We start from the raw sequence: 13142 nt of genomic DNA, 5'->3' as shown, positions 1-13142 counted from the left end.
GGACATTGGCTCCCAAAGAACGTCCTGGTACAGACTTCGGCACTGGGGGCATGATAAAACCTTTACGCTGAGCAATCTTATCCATAATTGTACTAGCCATTCTCAACATGGAAGACGCCACATGCTCAGATCTAGCAGCCTTATTTTTCTTCCCATTAGAAGAAGTCATGTCAATCACATACCTCTCGGTAGCAAGCGGACCCTTATGAGCAGCAGAAGAAGTCTTCAATTTTTTCTTAATTAGGCATCTCATGAGCAGGCGAGGAAGATCTCTTCTTTCCATCTTCATTCATAGTAAGCTCCACGACAGCGATCAGACGAGCCAATGCATCCGCCTTGATCCTCTTTACCTCATCTTTCTGGAGCATCCCACATTTCTTTCAACAAAGAAGACTAAGCAGCCAACGACATTCATGGTACTCAGCAGGGGAGCTCAACCCAGCATTCCAGCAGGCAGAAGACCTGCATGCCCAACATTCCAGCAGCCCATGAGACACGCAATCTCCTTATGTCTCTCAATCGCCAGCCTGGCCCGAGTCAGGTCTAAAAGCCCAAAGGACATGAGCCATGCGGCTCGCCTAACACTGTGCCCTAGCACCACAATCCTCGACCCCAGCTGCACAAGCTGCCCTTGGCTCAAGCCAAGCCAAGCTGCCCAAGCAGTGGTCCCTGCCTCGACATCTCCTCAGCTCATGCTGAGCCAGCTCCTGGCCCCTGCCAGCCGACGTGCCGCACCACCCCGACGGCTACCCCGCAATAGCACTATCCAAGAATAAGGCAAGAAAAATTAAATTTTTCTTACATTGGTGCGGCACGAAGAAGACGAAGGAAGCAACGAAAGACGGTCATTTGCACGGGCAAGATGTAGAAGATTGCTAGAGGAGGGGGAACAAATATCCTCTAAGCTATCTCTCTCTTGTAGGGTAGAATAAATCGTTCTCCAAAGGTGGACTTAAATAGACTTTGAGAGAAATTTATTTCCCTTTCCTAGAAGGACCTAATTTCCAATTAAAGAGAGAATCAACATCAAAATAAGAAGCAATCCTACGTTTCTTGAAACAAGAAGATCTCTACACCTGCTGCCCTTTCCTACGAGCAGCCCAACAGGTGTGGGGGCATTTGTGGAGCCAAAAATATTCACTAGGCGACACGTGGACTTTTGGACAAAAGAGGACAAAAATACCCTTGAGGCATACCGGGATTCCTACGCACGAGCAGTGGGCAATCATCTTCCTACCACATCAAATCCTTTCTACAAGGTAATTCCCAAACACATTCCTTTTAAATTATGTTAATTGGCTAATTAATGGGTTTATTGCCTAATTAACCCATTAATTGTCAATTAAACCATCCATTATATCCAAATAACCACAAAATACATCCAATTCAACCCTAAAACTAGTCAATGGCCGGCCACACCCTTTGCTCTTCACCTTTTTTTATGTTTTCCACTTTATTACCCCATTTATACAAATAATCAATTTTGTAACTCCTAATTAAACCTAAATTAAACCCAAAAAACCCTAGCCACCTCCTATCCCTATAAATATAATCTCATTCTCACCAAAAAAGCCAATTCCAACACTTTGGCAAAAATCCCAAAATTCTCTAAACACTCTTTCTTTCTAAATTCTAACTTTGGCATCGGAGGTTCTTCGGCCAAAGCCCCCCCCATTCATCGTGGGCGCGTGAGGCTTTTGGCCTTAACCTAAGGTGCTAGTTGTTTTGTAGGTGCAAAATCGTCCAAGATCGAAGAGGAGAAAATTTGCATCCACAATGGTACCCTTATACGTGCTGTACATAATGTATACTCTAAATTAGACCCTGCATCACCAGCAGTTGGCCAATTTGGAAATGAGGTACACAATTACTTAAATTATAATAATTACTTTGTTGGATTAAACTAACATGATTTATTGAATTCAGCTAACATGGTTTAAAGATGCAAGAAGAACTTTTGGAGAACCAACATCAGTTGTTGCTCGAACAAAAATGTCTCCTAGTGAGTGTAAATATATTTCACGATAAGTTTATAATAGAATTTGTTGGAGTTATTAGGCTTATCAACATTGTTTTTCATTGTAGCTGAATGGTGGATCATGTATGGGACCGATGCACCAACTGTGAGAAAGTTAGCAATCAAAGTATTATCACAAACAGCTTCCTCATCTGCTTGTAAAAGAAATTGGAGCACATTTGCACTGATACACACAAAGCAAAGAAATAGGTTGGCTCATAGTAGGTTGGAAAAATTAGTTTATTGCTACAACATGAAGCTTCAAATTCGAGATAAGGAAGCATAAATAGATCATGTCGACCGTGGTGACCCACTAGATGTGTTTGATATTGTTGTTGAAGATGATGATACAAAGGGTAACCAACTTTATCAATGGATTAGACCTCTTCATTTAGATGATGATGAAGGCAACCCAGCTCCCAGAGTTGCTGAAGAAGCACGTAATGAAGGGATAAATGTAGAAAGAGTATTAGCGGAGAAGGTGGGATCTAGCAACGCTGACTCTTTGGAAGAACTTTTGCGCCCAAGACCAAGAAACATTGGAATTCCACCTTCTTCCAATCCTACACAACCATAACATCGTGCTGATACTAATGATAGCTCTAGTACAAGATCAGGAGGAGACTCACCTACCACCGGATGTGGGAATGATGAAGGATATAGTGGAGCTGGAGGTAGTGGTGGTGGATATGGAAATTATGTTGAACCACCTCCCGGATTTATGAGCCCCTTCACTGGTGAGGCAAACTTCACGCATGCAACACAGGATGAGGACCATGGCAGTAGACGGGCAGGACTAGGAATTGGTGCCAGAAGGAAGGACTATACTCGTAAAGAAAGAGGCAAGGGGATTTTGTCAAGTCAAGAAGGTGACTCATTATCTATAACTTCGAACTCTGTTGGATTAGGAAGTAGTAACTATGGTTATACTCATAACCAACCATTTCCCTACCCTTCATATCCGATTCCTGTTGGGATGGAATCGAGTGACTCATGGAAACAATCTGAGACTTAATCTTCAAATGATTTTGCTTATGGACAAGGTCAACCAATCTCGGATCCATATAGGTGGCATGTTAACAATTACATGCAAAACTATTTTGGGGATTTATCATTTGATAACTACTCTTCACAATACACTCACTCTACACATAGAGATGATGAAGATAGTGAAAAATTTGAACCTCATAGGAACTCTATGTGGTACTAAGTCACTCATGTATCTTACCATGCAATGTATAAAGTGTAAAATATTGTACTAATTCATTATATATAAATTATTATGGTGTGTTTAAACTTCTTTCATTAACTACTACATATTTTCTACACTCACAATGTTTGCCAGCTCGCTATATAATCAACTTGATAATGTTAAATCCATCATGCAATGCATTTCCTTCCAATTTTTTGTGATAAACTAATAGATAATTGACTAAATAAACATCCTGCAAAGTTTCAATAAAAATTTCCAAGTTTTTCTTACAATTTATGTGGTTTCCATATTATTTTTATCAATATCGATATTATCCCGATATTTCCATCGATATTTCCGTGTTTTCGGACTACTGATATTTCCGATATTATCGATATTTAATACCTTGCTCATGACAACCAAAACAACCTTCTTCTTTTGGCTTTCAGGCTTTTGCCATTGCACTCACTTCCACTTTCATATCTCTCACCCACATTCCCTCTCTTTCCTCAATTTCCATCATTCCCGAGAGTGCTAGAAATAGCTTCAAACTTGCTATATTTGGTCGCATTTTCGAGCAAAGTTGTGAGAGCTTACTATTCACCCTAAGAAAGCATTGTGTCTAGACACCACCACCACTACCGATGCAGTACATGTGACGAGACAAAACAGAAAAATTCTAGGCCCGTGTCCGAATACAATGCGTCCCTCATTTTGACAGTAGGCTTGAAAGGTTGCATAAATTTTAGTAGTGTGCAAAAGGCAGTTGATGCTGCTTCAGATCTTAGCACTAATAGAACCCTCATCATAATTGACTCCGGTATTTATAGGTATCTTTTAAGACCTTAAACCCTAAACCCAAAGTAAAATCTCATAAGTACTTCAAAACCAACTTGTGCAGGCAAGGAAAAGGTAACTATTGGAACCGAATTTGTGCACTGTCGTGGATGGTGGAGGCATAATCCGTGTAATCTATAAAACAGCAAACAACTGTGAGCAAGCCTAAGACCAGAGAAGGGGGTGCCGGCCAAAGGCTCTTTGATGATCAAGGTAGTAAGCAAGTATAAGACTCAAATCTTCATTTTAGACCTAGATTGGATTCATGTCAATTCTTCTTTCTTCAACTGATTGACTTGAGAAACTGACTTGTCATTTGAATCCACTCTTCATATCATCTTCATCATCATATCATTCTATATTGATCGTGTTCATCTTGGTGCCCTAAGAGATGAACTCAAGGGAGAAAGATGCTCTCTTGTGAAGACTAAAGATATCTCCAATTTGTGCAAAGTAAGGTTGCACAAAGGGATAAAATTCCTCCTTAGAATAGATCTAGGAATAGAGCAAGTGGTGGTACCTTGTATGAATCTTAGTTTGCCCAAGTGGAGTGAACTATGTGAAGTTCCTAATTTTTTAACCCAGTTAGAGGCTTTTCCGGTCAAAACTCTTTGCGTTCTTTGTAGCTTGAACTTGTTCACATATATTGTTCATTACCATATGCTACACTCATTATATGGCTTGTTATTTGATATGTGTTTGTTCTCAAGTTTATACTACATGATTATGAGAAAATAATTGCACAGTTTGTTGAGTAGGTTAACTTGTTGCAAGCTAAGTTTATTTGTTAGATTTGTGTTTTTACAACTAATAAAGATGTTCTTAGTTGACTGGGTTGTTTGGCTAGTCAATCTAGCATACATTAGATCATAATGTCATAATATTTTGTCTCCTACCAATTTCACTATGTGATAGGAGCATATTTATACGATTTAGTTAGCTTGTTTTCTTGCATTTTCATAGTTAGTTTGTGTTTATTATAGTGTTTTAAGCTATTTCGTATGTTTGTAGGTCTAAATGACAAAGTTGGCAAGAAAGTGCATTTTGGAGCATTTTAGAGCAGTTTTGGGCTGGAATGGATAACATACACATGGAGCAAGATGGATGGACGAATTTGAAGACCAAAGATGTCAAGGAATGTGCTAAAGAGTTGAAGAAATAAATCCAAGACGAAGAAGATAAGGAATCAACTAAAATGAAGGAACATTATCCAAAACCTTATCCAACCTTATCTTATCCAAACAAATCTTATCTTATCTATCATATCCTAATCTTATCATGCCTTAAATCCAGCTGCAAGGGTACCTAAAAACCTGATTTCTAGAAGCCTTATCTGTTCCTACATTGGTGCTGCATGTTTTAGCCTTATTCTTCTAGAAATCAACCACATAACACTCCTTCTAGAAGTCCCTACAAATCTGGCACCTCCCTTTGTCCTAGAAGCTCTAGAACCTGCAATCCTTTTCTTTTGGATTTCTACCAAACCCTAGTCCTTTTCCCTTGTGAATTAGGCCGAACTTATCCTTCTCCTATGCTACCCTTGTGCCGTGGGTTATAGGCTATAAATACATCATTATGTCGCACAAATCAGCCACCACCCCCATATTCATTCTACACCACAATTCACGCCAATTTCCCAGAGATTCATCAAGTAACGCAGCAAGGAAGGAAGAAGGAGCTTTGTGACGTGGCTTGCAATCCAAGGAGGGTTCGAATCTACCGTTGGAGTTGTTGGGACGTTCTTGGTTCTTTCTATCTTTAAATTTGTTTCAATGTTGATGCAAAAATTAACTTAACACACAAATTAAACCATCTTTTTGACAATTGAAGTATGGATAAGTAGAGATCGTTCTGGACCGGGGATTAGGAGGGATTGCTAATCTACTCTAAACTGACTCAAAAACACAAAAATAAACTTAAAAACACTTAACTAGACTCAAAGAACTCAAAATAAACTAAAAAGACTCAAAACTAACTAGAATGACTCAAACTAGACACTAGGAAGTGATTTAGACGAAAATTGAATTAAACTTGACTCAAAACACTTAAAAACACAAACTAATACAGATTCTAACTAATTTGACACACTAAAGTAAAAGGGATTGGGTTTTGGACGAATTTAAAGTAAAACAAGTAACTAAAAACTTAAGACAGATTTTGGACGAATTTGGGATAAATGGATGGGTGATAGGCTAGCTAGAGGGCTCTTCTCCACACATGAAACACTTGTACATGAATCGATTTCCAATTGCTTTTCAATAAATTATGAAGCTCAACACCCCAGATTAACCGTGATGCACTAATTAACCCTTAAATTTTCTTTTACTCTTTGAATTGGATGAATGCATGCGACAACCCAAATCATTCTCCAAAGGTCCCCTATATGAATGCATAATAGAGATACAATCAGAGATCATTACATTCCATGAAAATCATAAGTGTTGACGAGACATTTGTAACTATGAATGCATGATACGTTTGCCAAGAATTCAATTAACGCGATTGTGAGTAGCAACCTTCACTACTCATGAATATAAATTTGTAATGATTAGGTAAAACTCATTTATATTCTAGCATCAAATTCATGCATAAAAACTAAGTATGCATCCTTAATCAACATACAAGAATCAGTTTTGAAGAAAACAGTTAATTGAATTGCATTCACAACTTATCAAATCACAATTGGAAGAAATCAATTCATATCTCAAGGATATTCATGGCTTTGAATTTCCCCCTAGCTAAAACGAGTTTAGCTCCTCATGTTCACAAACAAAGATAATTAAACTTAAGCATTGAAAACAAAGAATGAAAACACCTAAAAACGCTCCAACAATCCAATCTTGAATGGCAAGCACGTCCAAGGGTCCTTCTTCTTCTTCTTTGCTGCAGCACAAGGTGTGGGATGATGGATGAGTGGTAAATTATGGTGGTGGATGGACATAGGTGAGTTATGGTGAAGGGTGGATGATGTTGAATGGTGCGGCAAGGGGTTGTATTTATAGTGTTTTAGGAAATCAAAACCCTAACTTATTTTGGTTAACAGAAATTAATTCAAATCCACTAGAAAAAGGGAAATAAAATCAGAATCCTAAGGGAAAAGTGAAAGGGGAATGCGGCAAAGGACTAGGGAAAGGGAAAGGAACATAAAAAGAAAGGGAAAGTGGTTTATGGCTGATAATAGGAAAGGGGATATACTCCCTTGTGTGGCAAGGAACTAGGGCTGAGATTTAAGTGTCCCAAAATGTCTTAGAGAAGAAAGGAAGGGTTTTACATTGTTTAGGAATAAGGAAACATGGCAAGGAGAAATGCTTCACAAGGAGGGACAAAGAGGGGACAAAGGGGAAACACAAAGGGGACAAGGCGCCACCTTTGTTGGAATAGGTTGAATTGTGTCTTTCCTTGTCTTCCAAGCTTTCATTCTGATTTCTTTTGACTTTTAGCCTCTTTTGGTCTTCAATTTCGTCCATACCCTTTGCTCCAAGTCTATGCTATCCATTCCATGCCCAAAACTGCTCCAAAAGGCTCCAAAATGCACTTCTTTGCCTCTTTAACCCTTTGGACCTACAAACATACGAAAATGGCTTGAAATACAAAATTAACTAAGAAATAACAACATAAATGCACAAGAACAAGCACTCAAAACTGCCTTAAAAACACAATAGGGGCAGTTTTGAACACAAAACACAATTTTGGACGAAAATAGGTTATAACTTGACTCAAGACACTTAAAAACACAAACTAAATTGATTTCTAACTAATCTAACACTTCAAAATAAATGGGGATTTGGTTTTGACGAAATTGAAAACAAAACAAAAACTTTGTAAACTAAAACAGATTTTAAAACGAATTTGGTTAAAGTGAATGGATGGAAAGCTAGCTAAGGGGTTCTTCTCCACACATGTCACACTTGCATACAAAACGATTCCCAATTGTTTTTCAATAAACCATGAATTCTCAACACCCTAAGTTAATTAGATACGCTTAAATTAACTTTCAGATTTCCCTTATGTCAATGAATTGGATGGAAAAAGCGCATTGCAATCAAATTATTCCTCAACAGTTCCCTACATGAAAGCGCATAATAGAGATACAATCAAAGATCATTACGTTCAATGAAAATCATAAGTATTGACGAGGCACTAGTAACTATGAAAGCACATGAAACTTATGCCAAGAATTTACTTAACGCGATTGTGATCAACAACCTTTACTACTTGCGAATATAAGTTCATAACGATTAGGTGAAACTCCCTTATATCCTAGCATTAGATTTATGCATGAAAATTAAGCGTGCACTCTCAACCAACACACACAAATCAGTTTTAATTCAAATAGATAAGCAAATTGAATTCACAACTTATGAAACACAATTAGAAGTAATCAAATCATATAACAAGCATAAACATGGTTTCGAATCCCCCCCTAGCCAAGGGGGGTTTAGTTCCTCATACGCACAAAGCAAACATAAATAAATTTAGACATTGAAATCCAATAAAGGAAACACTTAGACACTCCAACTTGGACAGCAGGAGCATCCACGAACTTCTCCTTCTTCCTTGCTGCGGCACAAAGGTTGGGGACAGGTTTTGGGGTTATGAATAATGTAGAATGGATAGGGGATGGTATGGTAGTGGTTAGGATTGATGGGTGGTGCGGCAAGGGGTGTTTAAGGGCAGGAATTATGGAAGAATGGTGATGGTGGCTGCGGCAGAGAGCAAGGGTCACTTTCTGGCGTGAATGATGTATATGAGAGGTCGTAATTCGGCCAAGGTTGAAATATGAGTATATATAGGCACCTAAAATTCTAGGGTAATTAGATGTGGACTTGGAGAACCCAAATCCATCAGGAAAAGGGCTTAAACAATCAGAATTCTAAGGGGAAAAGTCCAATAGGTGCGGCAGGTATGGATGAGAAGGATAAGGCTTCTAGAATGCCTTGCAAGGCAAGGAAAAGAGGTTTCCTTGCTGAGATAGGTGCGGCAGGTATGGGGGGAAAAGGATAGGACTTCTAGAAGCCCAAAACCAAGGGGAAATAGGACATAACCCGCGGCATGGATAAGGAAGTGTTCTAGAACCTTTCTTTGTGTCCAAAAACAATTAGGAAACCACCAATGTTGCTAAAACTTAAGGCCATCTAGGTTTAGGAAAGCTCAACCCAAAATAGGAAACTTTGGGCTTAACTTTCCTACTTCAAGTAGGAAACCTTGTTTGAGTAGGAATCTTCATTCTTCTAGGAATCCATGTTCAACTAGGAATCCTTCGTTGATTAGGAATCCTTCTACAATTAGGACTCCTTCTTGGACTAGGAATCCTTAAATCTTCAAGTCTTCAAATTTGTCCAAACCTTTTGTTCCAAGCATGTGCTAATCAACCCAAGCTCATGATAGGAGAATATTTATGCGACTTAATTGGCTTGTTCTCGTGCATTTACGTTGTGTTTCCTTAGTTATTTTAGTGTTTAAAGTCACTTTTGTGTGTTTTCAGATTCTAAGGGCAAAGTATGAAATTTGGTGCCTTTTGGACCAAAATTGGGCTTGGAATGATTATCACATGCTTGGAGCAAAAGGAATGGACGTAATTGAAGATTTGAAGAAGTTAGGATTCCTAATCAACGAAGGACTCCTAATCAACAAAGGATTCCTAATTGAAGATGGATTCCTATTCACATGAGGATTCCTAGAAGAACAAGGATTCCTACTCCAACAAGGATTCCCACTTGAAGTAGGAAAGTTAAGCCACGGTTTCCTATTTTGGTTTGACCTTTCCTAATTCTAAAAGTCATTATGTTCCAGCCATTTTGAAGACTTCATATGCATTCTAGGACACAAAACAAAGGCCCTAGAACCCTTATGGACCTATGCCGCACCTCCCTTGACCTTTCCTCTTCCTTGCCGTGCAAGGGAGAGGGTTCTTTCCTATTTCCTTGCATTAAAACACATTCCTTTTGTGTTTTATGCCCTTGCCGCACCTATTAGTCAATTTCCTTTAAGTTTCTGATTTGATTTCCTATTTCTAGAAGCTTTTGACTTAATTTCTGTTTACTAAATAACCTAGGGTTTTAATTCCCGAAATCTTTTAAATAAACTTCCTTTTTGCAGCCACAAAGGATCCATTCACTCCCATTCACGCCAGAAACCATTCAACCTTCCTTGCCGTGCCCATCCTTCACCAATCTCCATAGTTTCTCACCAAACACTTCTTGCCGCACCATACATCCATCCTAAACACAATTCTATATTTCTACACCATCCATAACCCCCAAAACTCACCACCAACCCTTGTGCTGCAGCAAAGAGGAAGGAGGAGAGCCCTTGGACGTGTTTGCCATTCGATTTAGGATTGCTGGAACGTTTTAGGTGTAATCTTTCTTTTGCTTTCAATGTTTCAATTCACTAATCTTTGTTTTGTGAGTATGAGGAACTAAACCCCTCTTAGTTAGGGGGGATTCGAAACCATGTACATACTTGCAATATGAATTGATTACCTTCATTTGTGATTTCATAAGTTGTGGATTCAATTTGTTTAACTGCTTGATTGATAACTTATTTGTGTATGTTTATTAAGAGTGCACACTTAGTTTTCATGCATGAATATGATGCTAGAGTATAAGGGGGTTTCACCTAATAGTTACAAACTTATATTCACAAGTAGTGGAGGTCGCTTATAAACGATCGCGTTAAATGAATTCTTGGCACTAGTTTCATGTTCATCATAGTAACGAATGCCTCGTCAATACTTATAGTTTTCATGATGCTTAATGATCTTTGATTGTATCTTTATTGTGCTTTTCACGTAGAGAACTTTTGAAGAATGCTTTGAATTGTTGTATGAGCTTTCCCATCCAATTCAATAACTTAAGGAGAACTTGAAGGTTAATTTAAGCGGACCTAATTAACCTGGGGTGTTAAGTTTCATGATTTATCGAAAGAACAACTGAAAATTGGTTTATGTGCAAGTGTGTCGTGTGTGGAGAAGAACCCTCTAGCTAGCCTTCCATCCATAGTTTCATCCAAATTCGTTTTAAAAATCTGTTTTAGTTACAATTTGTTTTCTTTGTTTTCAAATTCGTCAAAATCAAATCCCCCATTATTTTAAAGTGTTAGATTAGTTAGAAATCAATTTAGTTTGTGTTTTTAAGTGTTTTGATTCAAGTTATAACCCAAATTCGTCCAAGTTTGTGTTAGAGTTCAAAACTGCCCAGAAAGTGTTTTTGATAGGAGCATATTTATGCGACTTAATTGGCTTGTTCTCGTGCGTTTACGTTGTGTTTCCTTAGTTATTTTAGCGTTTAAAGTCATTTTCGTATGTTTGTAGGTCTTAATAACAACGTTGGCAAGAAAAGTGCATTTTGGTGCATTTTGGATCAATATTGGGCTGAAATGGATTGCATGCATGAGGATGGACGTTTTGGGCGTATGTGTGTGCAAGTGTGTGTGTGCAAATGCAAGGGTAAACAATGACAACTCATACACATGCAAACTCACGGCAAGAGAGGGAGAAAACACATGCAAAGACACCCACATGAAAAGTGAATGAAAGGCACGGCAATGGGAAGAAATTGTGTTGTTTTGTGGCTGAAATGATGTGTGTGCAAGTGTAACAACTAGGATGAAACATGGCAGCACACACATGCAAAGAGGAGCTGGAATCATCCTTCACACAAATGCAGCAACAACCCCTCATCATTACACAACATTTCTGCCACAAAACACATGCAAAGACACCCACATGCAAAGTGGAAGAAAGGCACGGCAAAGGGGAAGGAATTGTGCTTGTTTTGTGGCTGAAAGGATGCAAAGAACATGTGTGTGTGCAAGTGTAATAGCTAGGATGATAACATTGCAGCAAACACATGGCAAAGAAAAGAACATGGCAGCAAACACATGGAGCACACGGCATGGGCAGAAAAGGTGGGTGTTTGGTGGTTGAAATGATGAAGCATGTGTGTGTAAATGTAAAGGGGAAACATGACAACACACACCCACACAAGCTGCACATGCAAAGGAAATGGAGTGGTCCTCTCTCAAGCCTATAAATACCATCTCCCATATTCATCAAGGGGAACAGATTTTGATCCTTGTTTTTGCCGTGAGTTCTCCACCACCATTCTCTCCAAATTCAGCCAAAAATCACCCCTAGCCACACCACCCATCAACCCTAAACCTTTCCATACCATTCCCCATCCATTCTACACCATAAAAACCACCCAAACCCTGTCCAAAACCTCTCTGCCGCAGCAAGGAAGAAGGAGGAACTTTGGATGCACCTGCTGCCAAGTTGGAGTGTTTTAGGTGTTCTCTTTCTTTGAATTTTAATGTCTAATTTTATGTATCTTTGCTTTGCAAGTATGAGGAACTAAACCCCCCTTGGCTAGGGGGGATTCAAAACCATGTTTATGCTTGCTATATGATTTGATTACTTCCAATTGCGTTTCATGAATTGTGAATTTAATTTACTTATCTCTATGAATTAAAACTAATTTGTGTATGTTGGTTGAGAGTGCACGCTTAATTTTCATGCATAAGTTTGATGCTAGGATATAAGGGAGTTTCACCTAATCGTTATGAACTTATATTCATAAGTAGTAAAGGTTGTTGATCACAATCATGTTAAGTAAATTCTTGGCATAAGTTTCATGCAATTCATAGTAACAAGTGCTTCGCCAATGCTTATGGTTTTCATAGAACTTAATGATTCTTGCTTGTATCTCTATTATGCAATTCATGTAGGGGACTTGTGAGGAATGCTTTGGGTTGTCGTATGCAATTCATCCAATTCAATAACTTTAGGGAAATCTGAGGGTTAATTAGTGCAATTCACAGTTAATCTGGGGTGTTGGGAATTCATGGTGTGTCGAAGAGCAATTGGAAGTCATTTTGTATGCAAGTATAACATGATTGGAGAAGAACCCCTTAGCTAGCTTCTCATCCATTCAATTTAATCAATCTCGTTTTACAATTTGCTAGTTTTTAAAAGTTTTTGTTTAGTGTTAAATCTCGTCAAGAACCAATCTCCCATTTATTTCAAAATGTTAGATTAGTTAGTAATCACTTTAGTTTGTGTTTTTAAGTGTTTTGATTCAAGTGGTAAACCAA

Source organism: Malus domestica, chromosome 04 (genome assembly GCF_042453785.1).
Source record: "Malus domestica chromosome 04, GDT2T_hap1".
NCBI classification, from domain to species: Eukaryota; Viridiplantae; Streptophyta; class Magnoliopsida; order Rosales; family Rosaceae; genus Malus; species Malus domestica.
This window is presented reverse-complemented; position numbering follows the sequence as displayed.